Here is an 11,929-nt window from a genome sequence, read left to right as displayed (position 1 = left end):
CATTCTCCGCAAATTCAGTTCATTTTATTACTATTCCATAATCCTGCCGACAGACGGCCCTGAAAACATAGCCACCTTGTGAAAGTAGGACCTAAAGTGACATGACTGAGTTTACGCAAACTAAATTCCTAATAACAGCAGGTATCATACATGCTCAAGACACACTGAGACTGATTGAATGGTATTCTCTCATTTTAGTGCTTTTCTCACCTAGCAAACCTCAGACTGAACATGAACACATGAATGAGAAGCATGAGAAGCATGAACTAAATCTCTGTATCATTTAGTTACACACACATCAGGTTTTAGTAAATTCGACAACTCCAATGTGCAGTGACAAGAAATGTGGGAATATTGTTTCCAGTTATTTAAAAACAAAACTGGAAAGCATATTTATTGCATATTGAATAGATTAATACAATAAAAAGGTTTATTGAAAAGATCTATTGATTGAGAAGATAAAAAATATTTTCAGTTGTTGAAATGATGTTTTAGTAACAATATAGTAAAAGAACAAAATAGCAGAGATTCTTGATGCTTCACAAGACAAATGTAGTGGAACGCTGCGGTTCAGTTGGTGGTTTATCGTGGTACGGCACAGACGCGGTAAGGTTTGGGACAGCGAGTGGCTCCCAACTTGAACTCCAGACTGGGCTGCTCTCCAGCGCATGCCGAGAAAGAAAACCTCTGAAGGAGGGAGGTAAAGAAGAGGAATAACTCCATCCTGGCCAGCTGCTCCCCAAGACACACACGCTTACCTGAGAACACAAAGAGCAACCGATGAGTTATATTCACACAATTTTTAAGAGATTCACTTTGATCATATAATATCGCTGCAGCTCAGAGTGTGAAACAACCACAGAATACAGTACGACATGGAGCCTGATCCCCTCCCTACTATGGTAATCAGTTAGACAGGAAAACAACTGGTTTAAACTACAAATTACTGAGTTTCAGAGGCTTGTAACTACTGACTAACCTGCTGAAAAAGGAAGGAAGGCCTCTCTCTTCCTAAATTTGCCGTCCTGGTCCAGAAAATGTTGAGGGTTGAAGGTGTGTGGAGTTTCCCACATCGACTCATCATGTAGAACTGAGTTCAGCGTGGTCAAGATAGCGGTGCCCTGAGGAAATGCAATTAATGAAAACTGTAATTCAAACTGTTTTTTTGTACTTCTGGGATAAAATAAACAAATTACAAGGTTAATTCTCAACCTTGGAAACAGCAGCTAAGGAACGAATCATAATAACTGAAAATATTATATAAAAATAATACAACAATCATATCACTGAATCTCAAATATAAAAATGCACCAAAAAAATAAATAAAAAGGAAATCATTGCACATCAACTGGGCTGATTAAGATCATGTGAAATGACCAAAAGCTCAAGAACAGCTACTAAATGGTTGTTGATTGTTTTGTGAAATTGTCAGGTGTAAAATGTCTGCACCAAAGTGCAACAGTGGTTTTAACCTACATGTTAATATAAAATAATCTATTGTCCATTTTTTTCTGATTATTTTCAAACAAACTTCTAACCTTACAGACAGTTATTGGTTATTCAGTTTATATCAGTGTAGTATAAAATTTGCTTGCAGATTTGGTTTTTAGAGAATATAAAAGTTGGTCTTTATATTAAAGATATCTTCACGTAGCTGAAACGACTGGGTTGAAAACCATTGTTGATTTTTGACCATGATTGTTGAGTTAGCAGCAAAGAAGCACTGCATTCAAAAGCTATGCTGCCAGAAAATCCAAACAATAAGTAAAATGCTCACAGAAAGCAATTCTTTCTCACATGTGCATCATGTACCTTTGGGATTGTGTACTTGTCAAGCACGGTGTCCTTGTTTGCCATGCGGACCACATTGAGGGGGACGATGTTGCCCATTCTCTGGATTTCATGGATGACTGCATCAGTATAGGGCATGCTTTCTCTGTCAGTCACAGAGGGCAGTCGGGATGAACCAACGACAGATTCTATCTCAGCCTGGACTCTCTCTGCACACAGTGAGAACAGGAAACAATATGAGTCTGTGTACTATGTAGATCACTGAGGGGAAAATGCAATACATCCCACACACTCTCCCAACACAGGACTGACCTGTGAGGGACCCCTGATCCTTTAAGGTCATGGCAAGATGCTTATAAAACAAACGGCATGAGGCAGCACAGATATTACTCACACACACACACACACACCTTGTATGTCAGGGTAGTACATCATGAATAGCAGTCCCCAGTGTAAAGTTGTGGTAGTAGTTTCAGTTCCAGCAGCAAACAGGTCCAGAGTGCAAACAGCCAGATTTTTTAAATCAAAACCAGAATCTGTGTCCTCCTTCTATCAATCAAACACAAAATGCAGTTTCTAGTATCAGCTGACATATTTCATTAGAGAGCAAACAAACAACAACAAAGAAAGCAAACACAATGCAAACACTCGCCTCTCCCATCTCTGTGAGGAAGCAGTCGATGTAGTCTCTCGGTGAGGACGGGTCAAGGCTTTCTCTGTGTTCTTTAATCTTGATCTCTACAAAGTCATCTAAGTTTTGTGTCAGAGTGAATATCCTCTGGTGAGGTCCGGGCACCCACTTCATCAGCCAGGGATATGTGTTATAAACCTACAGAGCATGAAGACAGTTAACAGACCATTAGAGAATCTTGATGTAGTTCACAACCTCAGGTGGAGGCCGCGGCAAATGTGGCAAAACTAATTTGTTTGCTGGATTGGTCAAAAAAACAGATGTAAATCACAATAAATCAATATTGCAATATAAAATTTCGTATACTGTGATGGAGGTTTAGAGCCCGACCAATATGGGATTTTGATATTTGAGAATTTTAAAATCTAATACTCCAATAAATGAGACAATATTCGTTTTATTCCCTTCATTTCAGAAACACATAACATCAGATTATCCCTAAAATTGATTTAGTTATGAGACCTCACCAAGATAACATGACATAATGCAGTTTAAAAATAAATAAATAGTACTTTAAACAATAGTACAGCTGATTATGTCAGCTGATTGCTGTGTTTTGTGGTGGATTTGTGGCTTTTCAAACACCTGTGCAACACAGGGGAGTTGCAGAGTGACCTCTGGTGGAAAAACTATGCATTGAAAACACTCATAACATGATTGAAGGATCTGTGATCTTTTTAAATAATGATTTATCAACAGGATTTATTTCATAAGCCTATGTATTTATGTTATTTATTTAATATCGACAGAAATGGCATCCATATTCCATATTTGCATGAGTACTTTTTACTTAAATTGATCCTTGGTACATTTTGCTTATAAAACTTTTGTACTTCAGTGAGAGCAGCTACTGTCATGCCCAGCTTCTGCAGTTAGGTTATGTGTTCAGTTTTATGTCTGCAACCACTTCCTGAAATTTATCATCTTGTCTCTTTCCAGGTCTTTGTCTACCCTCCTGCCCTACGTGATTACCTGTCCCCGCTCTAATGTGCTCCACCTGTGCCTCGATGTCTCCCCTGTTATGTGTGCATAGTTTGTACCTGTGCTAACTTGTCTCGATCCCTTGAGTCAGCCAAATGTGTTCCAATGTGTGTGCACTCTAGTGTGTTTTGACCTCAGTTTTTTGTGTGTAGCCTTGATAACAACACAACACTGTCCCACATGTTTCTGACATATAGGCTCTGCCATACTGACTTCACCAGCACGGGAATGGCGTCACAGACACCAGATTTAAAAACTCCTGTATACTGCGAATACAGAGAGATTTACCTGGTAGCATCAGTCTTAATAAGCATTGTGTGAAATCGTTTGGGCTTGAATGTAATGGACGTTTATTTATATGTAAAAGTCCCGCACTTAAGATTTAAATAGAGGTTTAATTCAGGACTTTTACTTGTAATAGAGTATTTTTAAATAGTTGTATTCATACTTTTACTTTACTATCTGAGTACTGCTGCACATTTTTATCAGTTATTATCATTATTACAGTTTCATTCAATTCCATTTTAATTGTGTTGTTCTTGAACCCTTTTACAAAATAGTTTATAAAACCCATCACTGACTTTTGTGGTCTGCATGGATAAATTCTGATTAAGAAAAAGATTCATATGCGCTGCAGGAGGCTCACCTGTGTCCACAAACTTCCCTGTAAGTACACTATTTCATTGAACTTAGAAGAATACCCTGGTACTGCTTGTCAGTGTATTCAAAGCGATCACCAAACACCAGGCAGCAGATGATGTTGGACACAGCACTGGTAATCAGTGATTGGGCATCAAAAGGCTTGCCTGAAAAAGAAAGAGGAAATGTAGAGAAAACACACAGAAACTTTGTAAAAAAATAAAGAACGCAAAGTCAAAACATGAACTGTGTGATGAGCCACAGGCAGAAGAAGAGTACTGTGACATATTGATTATAATTATGGATGATTAACAGGCTGGCTTATCAGATACATTTACAGTGTCAGCCACTGCCAAACTGAAACAAACTAACGTCTAAAGTGCATGGTTCAGTGCTCCACAGTGTTGCTGCATGCCTCTGTGTGGAGCAAAGTTGGAGCGAAGTTGAAGGGAAAGGGAACATGTACTTAACATAAAAAAAGACTGTGTCATGGTGAAAAAGCATACTGCCCTGTAACTAGTTATGGATTAGTTGATTAGTTGTTGCTTGTTGAAAAATAAGATTTGTTTGTTGCCTTGCTGAAGGGCAAAAGCTTCAGTGAGATATTGGCACTCCTGCTGGATGGATGGCTCCAGGCTCTTCTTGCCCACACCAAAGTTTCTGAGTGTCTGAAGAGCGAATCTCCTCTGCTGCTTCCATGGATTGCCATTTGATATCACCAGACCTTTTGGAAACACAAACAGCATTACATCGAAGGTAACTGGAAATGAGTAAAACTAACAACTAGCTAACCTAATATGGTGTCAGTCTGATGCTACTACCTAAATCCTAACTAGCAACTTTTAAATAAAATACAACACAGACCTCTGTTCCCATTTAATGCTTCTGCCATTGGTATGATGGGGCGATCTATGTAGTCCTCTCCTTTGTGGACCAGGGCCTCTCTTACAAGCTTGTAGCCATTAATCACCACAATCCGTCCACCGAACAGCCGAAGGCTGAAAACGTTTCCATATTTCTCTGCAAACTGAACACAGAGATCAGACAGGTGTTCAGAGTTGACCTAGTTTCTGAGAATGTCAAAACAAAATCAGTCTAGCTTCAGAGGGTGACAGCACAAACATGCACCTGGCTGATGTGGGTGGTGTTTCATGTTTTATCCTGCTTCCTTTTACATTATTGACATAAATTGGCTCTGTAGATACTAGTGTAAATGTGTTACTTCTTGTTTCATAAACTCCTTTGTGGTGACGTGATGTCCCGTTTCACCACTACATGGAAAAAAGTGTCTGCCGCCTCACACATAACAATGGCCCCTCCGATACCTCTGACCAGATGCAGAGTAGAGCAGCCTTTTGGACAATAGTTTTGGACAGTATTAATCCTGTGGACGGAAATCAAGCTGCAACCACATGCCTGAATGTTGAAGCCAATGCAGGAGTTACTCAATATGCAGTTATTAAGGATCATAGATGGCTACGTTTGAGGGAAAATGTGTGGCTGTTGTCAACAGGCAGTGAGATAAAAAACTGGAACATTTGATGCTAAAGGTACAAGGATGTTTATTTTTAATTATACAGCACAAGGTTGTATAATGAAATTAAACTTGTAGTCCTTTCATGCTACGCACACACCTTTTAATAAAGTGTATATTAAAATATGGTAACATATAAAAGAAAACAATATATACAGTAATTTATATACATATATCATTTTTTAAATTTGCATCTGGGGTGAATGTAAACAGCAGCAACCAGATGATAATGGGGTTTCATCTTCACAATAAACAATCTGACATTTGGGAAACAGAGTCCATCTTGACTGCATTTGAGCACCAAGCGTTTGAGTCCACCTCCTCTCATTTTGCTGGAGTCTTGCGCTGTAAGCTCAGTACATGCACCACCTGCCGAGTGCTTGATCCAGGATGTTGATGGGGCAGGTCTCTGTTGCTTGGTCAACATGAGTCCCCCTTTGTCCAGACCTTTAGGAGCAGTCCATTAAGCCCAAACTGGGCCAACATGGCTCCTATCCCGGCTCTCTTTCCTCTCCTCCGAGCATTCACTTAATCCAAACACCCCATCTTCATTTTCCAATGTATTTATGTCAGAGGTAACACATGTTTCAGCAATAAAGCCGGAAAAGCATGGAGTATATGGCATCACTACCCTGCCAACTTTGTTTATTGTACAGAAGGCACACCAAGCTAGCATACAACCTGGGTAAGGTTATCCTCTTTCTCTTTCTCCCCTGTGCCTGGTGCCCTTACATACAGTATTTATCAAAATGTATGCTATGAAGTATCTGTATCATCCACAGAATTTACTGTTACATCTAGCTGTGACACACAAAAGAGTGTCAAAGTATCAGACCCCATTTAATTTCAGGTTCACTACCTATATTTTTTATGACATAAAAAGTCTCCACAATAACAATCAAGATGAAATAATCCTTGACATATCAGTCAACTAGTAAGTGTGGTTGGACCCTCTACATAATGTCTAAATAAACAGTAAAGGCTTCAACTAACAATTATTTTCATTATCAATGAATCTGCAGATTATTTTCTCCATTAATCAATTAATTGTTTGGTCTATAAGAAATGGCACATGTCATCTGTCAAGTCAAATTTAATCCTGGATGAATTAGGCCATGAATTTGCTTTTTACAACAATCCTTCAATTTGAGTTAATGATTTCCTACATTCCCAAGGGAATGTGCAGCTTTCTGCTTTTGGATTTTTCTTCTATATCCAGATTTAGCCTACTTATTTAATCATTCAAAAAAGAAGGTCTGGTGGAAAGGAGTAAAAACAATGATCAAACAGATTTTAGGCAACATATATTTTGACTACAACCAAGTAAATGTTCAGTGTCAAGAAGTGAGTCATGTACAGAGGGTACTTTTTTTTTTTCTCCAAGAGGCATTTTATTTTACTCACCCAATAATAGTTCTTATACTGCATGTCTGTCCTTACCTCTGTGAACTGCAGGTGAAGTCTGGAGGGTTGGATGCGATGAAGGTCACCAATCAAAGGAAGAGCCCAGGGTCCAGGAGGAAAGTTGGTCGGCACTCTGTTCTTCAAAACATCAGTCAACAACAGAAAAACACACAGAAATATTAAAAGACTCGTGCCGTCCATCCACTCCAAGCCGAGTACTTTCTGTATTGTCTCCATTTGTTGTCTTGTTTATTTATCAGTAGGCTATGCGATATCGCGACCGGTGAATGAATCTGTCCGGTGAATGAAGGGAATGTTCTAAACAAAGTTGGTATCGAGAAGACATCCGGTTTGCGTGCCTAGTTCTGCATTAAATTTACCTCGGAAGTCGGAGGTGGGAATGTCGTCACACCCGAGCTGACCGCGTCCCAGTTAACAAGTCGGAAAAAGCCACAGGTGCACACCTCCCCCTTCTCAGCCAGGCAACCAGCTACTTTTACTTTCGCTTTTCGCAGACTCATGTTGTGTGCAGCATAAAGTCAGATCATGACTGCTCACATAGGCTAATTATGGAAAAGAGAAGCGACTGCCTGACTATAGTTTGTTTATCTGCCCCAGACTTCTGTGCCTTGTGGTATTAAAAGGCAAGTTGATAGTTGTTATCACCAGTAACTACAGGTGTCTCATGCGTAAATAACGGCGCAGCAGCATAATAGCGTCAAACCGGTTGATTAATAGCCTATATCATGCCAATCAGAGTTACAGATCCATCACTCCTCAGTGAACTCCTTGTCTGCGGTCTGGAGCATAAGTAGGCTTATGTAAATTTATCATTAAGGATTTAGGCCTACCATGTTTTTAGGAGTCGGTTCACACTGAAATCAGTCAATAAAAATATCAATTTTGCGAAAGTTGAAAATATTTAACAGTAATGTGGCAATTAGGCCTACAATTATTTTTTAAAGTCCGGCCTCCACATTGTCTGCTTAGAAAAATTCGTGCCCTTGAACTAATGTAGCTGAGGACCCCCTGATGAAGAGGTCAGTGAAATAATAGCCTTTTTCTATTGATGATTAAAAGTAAGTTTTCATAATTTGGTAAGATGCTTTGCTTCAAATAGCCAAAAAGACATCGGTGCATGACAATGTTGGTTGGCATTAAGAACTTGCTGGTAATTAGATATGTATTATACTAGCGCTTATGATATCCCATTAAAATTAACACCTGTTTGAATGTAAATACGGATAGGCTATGACTTCAGACTCCAGTGTTTCCCGTTTTCCCAGTCCAGTGCGGCCCGCCAGAGTGAAATCTGTTCCGCCAGTTTCTTAATGAAGCAAAAAACATTAAGGTTCTCATTATAACATAAAATGGCATTGTTTTACTATAATGTATATTATATAGCCTGGCTGATAATAAATAAATATAAATACGTTTTTAGGAGGTTAAAAAAGTAAAAAAAAGTAAGTAAAAGTATCTTTTACTGGGTAAAATTTAAATGAGCTAGTAAGTAGAATATTTTTCTACTCTTTCCACCTCCGTTTTTCACTTTGCAAACCTATTACATGCAGAAAAAGGTGGGCCTATGTAACTCAGTAAAGGAGAGGAAAAAAGGCAAAAAGCATAATATGTCCTCTTTAAGTAAAAGTAGACTACAAAAGAATTAGCATTAAATGCCTACTCAAAGTACCAAAATAACTCATTATGAAGAATCGCACATTTCAGTATTATTAACTGATTGGATAATAACTACAGATTCATTACTGCGTAAGCTTTACTTTAATGTTGCAGCTGGTAAATATGAGACCAAATTGAACTGGTATCTTAATCTAAAATATTAAACCAAATAGTAGTTGAAAACGGGGATAACAAATGTTTTGAACGCAGAAAAATGTTTATTTTATGGATTTACGACGGCCTACCCATGTTCGCAGGTAAGGCTGCAACTAAGAATCGATCAATTAATTGTTTAAAATGTTGTTCACTGTCCAAAAGCTCAAGGTGACATCTTCAGATTGCATGATTTTTTTGGTGACAGATGATGACTGTAGACTTACTATAGGCCTATATATGAGAAATATACAAAATCTATCACATGATGAACTCTGATGTTGAAAGATTTTAATCTCGCCGCTGACTTCTGAGTTGTTGGAGTCCAGTATCTGGAGATAGATGGTGTAGTGTGTGATGAAGCCTCTCTGCTGGTCTACAGGCAGCTCGCCTGGCTTTGTGGACCAGTATTGACATTTTGGGACTGGATCCTGGCTCTGAAACACATAGTAAGACAAGATGATTACTATTGAGCATATATATGAGAAATGTACAAAATCTATCACATGATGAACTCAGATGTTGAAACATTTTCATCTTTAAGCTTAAAATTGTAGGAATAAACTGTTTTTGGGGACATGTGGCATCTATGAAACTTACTCTGTTCTTTGGAGTAGACCAGACCGGAAGATGGAGCACTAAACCTCTGGTGGTCACAGCGTACAGAGAGATACTGTACCTCACACCTGCAGTCAGACCTAAAACAATACAGGAAAAACTAAACTACTCTCACCATGAATGCCACTATATTTCACAAACATTCAAATTTGCTAAAGAACTTCGTCTTCAGTTGGATTTAGAGTATCATATTATTTACAGTTTTATGAAAAGCCCAAACTAGTGTAATTCATAAACTGGCCACAAGACGCCACTGTTCCCAGTTAAAGCCCTTGTGTTTGTTTATAAAGTTTATAAAGTGTTCCAGTGCCTGCAGACAGGGTCTGTTTCGTCTCTCTGTACCTGTGATGGATGTGTTGTTTTGATCTTTGGCCAGTTTTTGCCATAGTACAGATACAGATACAGGTGCAGGTACACGTGTCCATTCTAACACATAATGCAGCAGTTTTCCTCCAGATGCTGACCAATGTTTGTTCCCTGGCGACGACCAGGAGACAAACACAGCGCTGGTACCTGAACTGAACACTGGTTCATAGCAGCATAACAGGGCAGTTCCTGTTTCTGGTCATTACCCAGAAAGATCTTGTACCGTCGCATCTCACCACTGTACTTGAAAGTGGGAAACAGATAGCCTGGCTGAAGGTAACAACACCTACCAGCACCTTTAACACACACTAATTACAGAGAAGCTTTGCTGATTTTTAACCATCTTTGTATCATTATAGTGTAGGTGGGCTAGTAAATGCAATGAACAGTTGCCTGCACCCTGATCTCCCTGTCCATTTGACGTCAAATCTGCCAGATGACGCCGCCTGGCTTTTGACAGCTCTAGGGCTATTCTTCGTACTACAGATTGTACTTCCGCATTCTTTGTATGCTGGTCTCCACAGACAGTCAGGGGCAGCACCTCAAACATCATGTCCAAAATCAACTGGCTAGAACAATCACTGGCACTGACTGTAGAGTTAGGGAAGTTTGGGAGTGGAAGTGACCTTGACAGGCAACATTCTGGTTGTTAGGTTTTCTACCTTTTGAACAAAAGGGAATCCCACAGCCCCTTTTCTTTGTTTTCTGTGGTCATGTAGCACCAGTTTCAAAAATATTTGCATCTTTTGACTGCATAGACGATGCAATTTTATGAAATTACCATCTTTCCAGCAGTGAAATATTCCTTTAATATGTTATAACTCCTATGTTAGATCCTTGAGTCATGGTTTCACAGGGATTATGTTACTACTTCTTGGTTGGGCACAGTCCAGAGAAAGTTATTCTATATCATGCATACATTTAAGTGGTAGCAATCTTTTCATCTAACTCTCAGCTAAGAAAGCGAAGGACTGTATCTGAATAAACCATTTCTGGTATTTGGTGTACCTTTGTTTTACAAGATCGGCATTATCAATATAAAATCCAAAGGTAATGAATAGCTTTGACACATTACCTTCCACAAAACTGTCACCATCCGCAGCCCACCTTTCTCCTGGCTGCCTAATATGCTCCACACATGCATCTGCTGAGATGGACCTAAAGATAAGTTCAACCACAAGTTGTGGGTTTTGTTTGCGTGACGACAAACTTTCACATCCTCACATTCAGATTGCCTTTATTATTGTTATTGTATACATTGCCTTTGCCTTTGTGAGCTTGCCTTTTCCAGGGCTTCTCCCCCTCACAGATTGACTCCATTCACTGAAGAACGACCTTCTGCTGGAGGGTGTCATGGGTCTCTTGGTATAGGTCAGTCCTGATGTTGACTTACATGTTCTCATCTGGAACTCTTATTCAGTCAAAGGCCGTCCACTTGGCTTTCCCATGTCGACATTTCTAATTTTGTAATTTTTACCATTATACTATGCAGTGCTGTAAAACAGTCCTGTCTTTTTATTTTCTGTATCACAATGAAACGGTCTGTCAACACATCACAGTGAAACTGTGAATCCGGTCCAATCTCTTGCAATGTATAACTTTGTACTGGTGAAAGTGGTTTATGTCATACAGAAAAGGTTTTCAATCACTGTCATCAACACCTCAGCCATAGTTTAATTCAGAAAATACTTCCAGAGTACACTAATTTTATACTGACAACATGGCAACATTTTGACTATCTTGTTCGTAAACAATGACGCAAGGACTTCCATCATTCGGATGCACTGACATGTTCACTGATCTAAATATGTACTTTTGAGGGTTAAACTAAGGATTTTAAAGAGGTGGTATTATGCTCACCAGAACAGAACAGGTTTACATGTTTACAATTTTCAAAAAACACCATATTTTTTGTCATATTGCACATTGCTGCAGCAAAGTGTCTGAAAAGGTGAATGCATAAATCGGCAGAAGAGATATTGTAGGCTACCTGCTGAGATTTGCATCCACCTCTTTTCTCAGTATGAATTAGCGTTACTACCCCTAAGGTGCATGTAATTTTCAGCAGGCGGCAA

General features: G+C 39.1%; 1 pseudogene; it reads right to left on the bottom strand.

Moving 5' to 3' along the window:
• Positions 1-174: 174 nt before the first annotated feature.
• Positions 175-7,674, bottom strand: LOC119900103 (annotated as a pseudogene).
• Between the last annotated feature and the right edge of the window lie 4,255 nt (positions 7,675-11,929).

This window comes from Micropterus salmoides, unplaced genomic scaffold (assembly GCF_014851395.1).
Source record: "Micropterus salmoides isolate LMB-PRFRI ecotype aquatic unplaced genomic scaffold, ASM1485139v1 Ms_hic_scaffold_124, whole genome shotgun sequence".
Classification (NCBI taxonomy): Eukaryota; Metazoa; Chordata; class Actinopteri; order Centrarchiformes; family Centrarchidae; genus Micropterus; species Micropterus salmoides.
The sequence above is the reverse complement of the archived record's forward strand: the minus strand, read 5'-3'. Positions and strand labels throughout refer to the sequence as shown.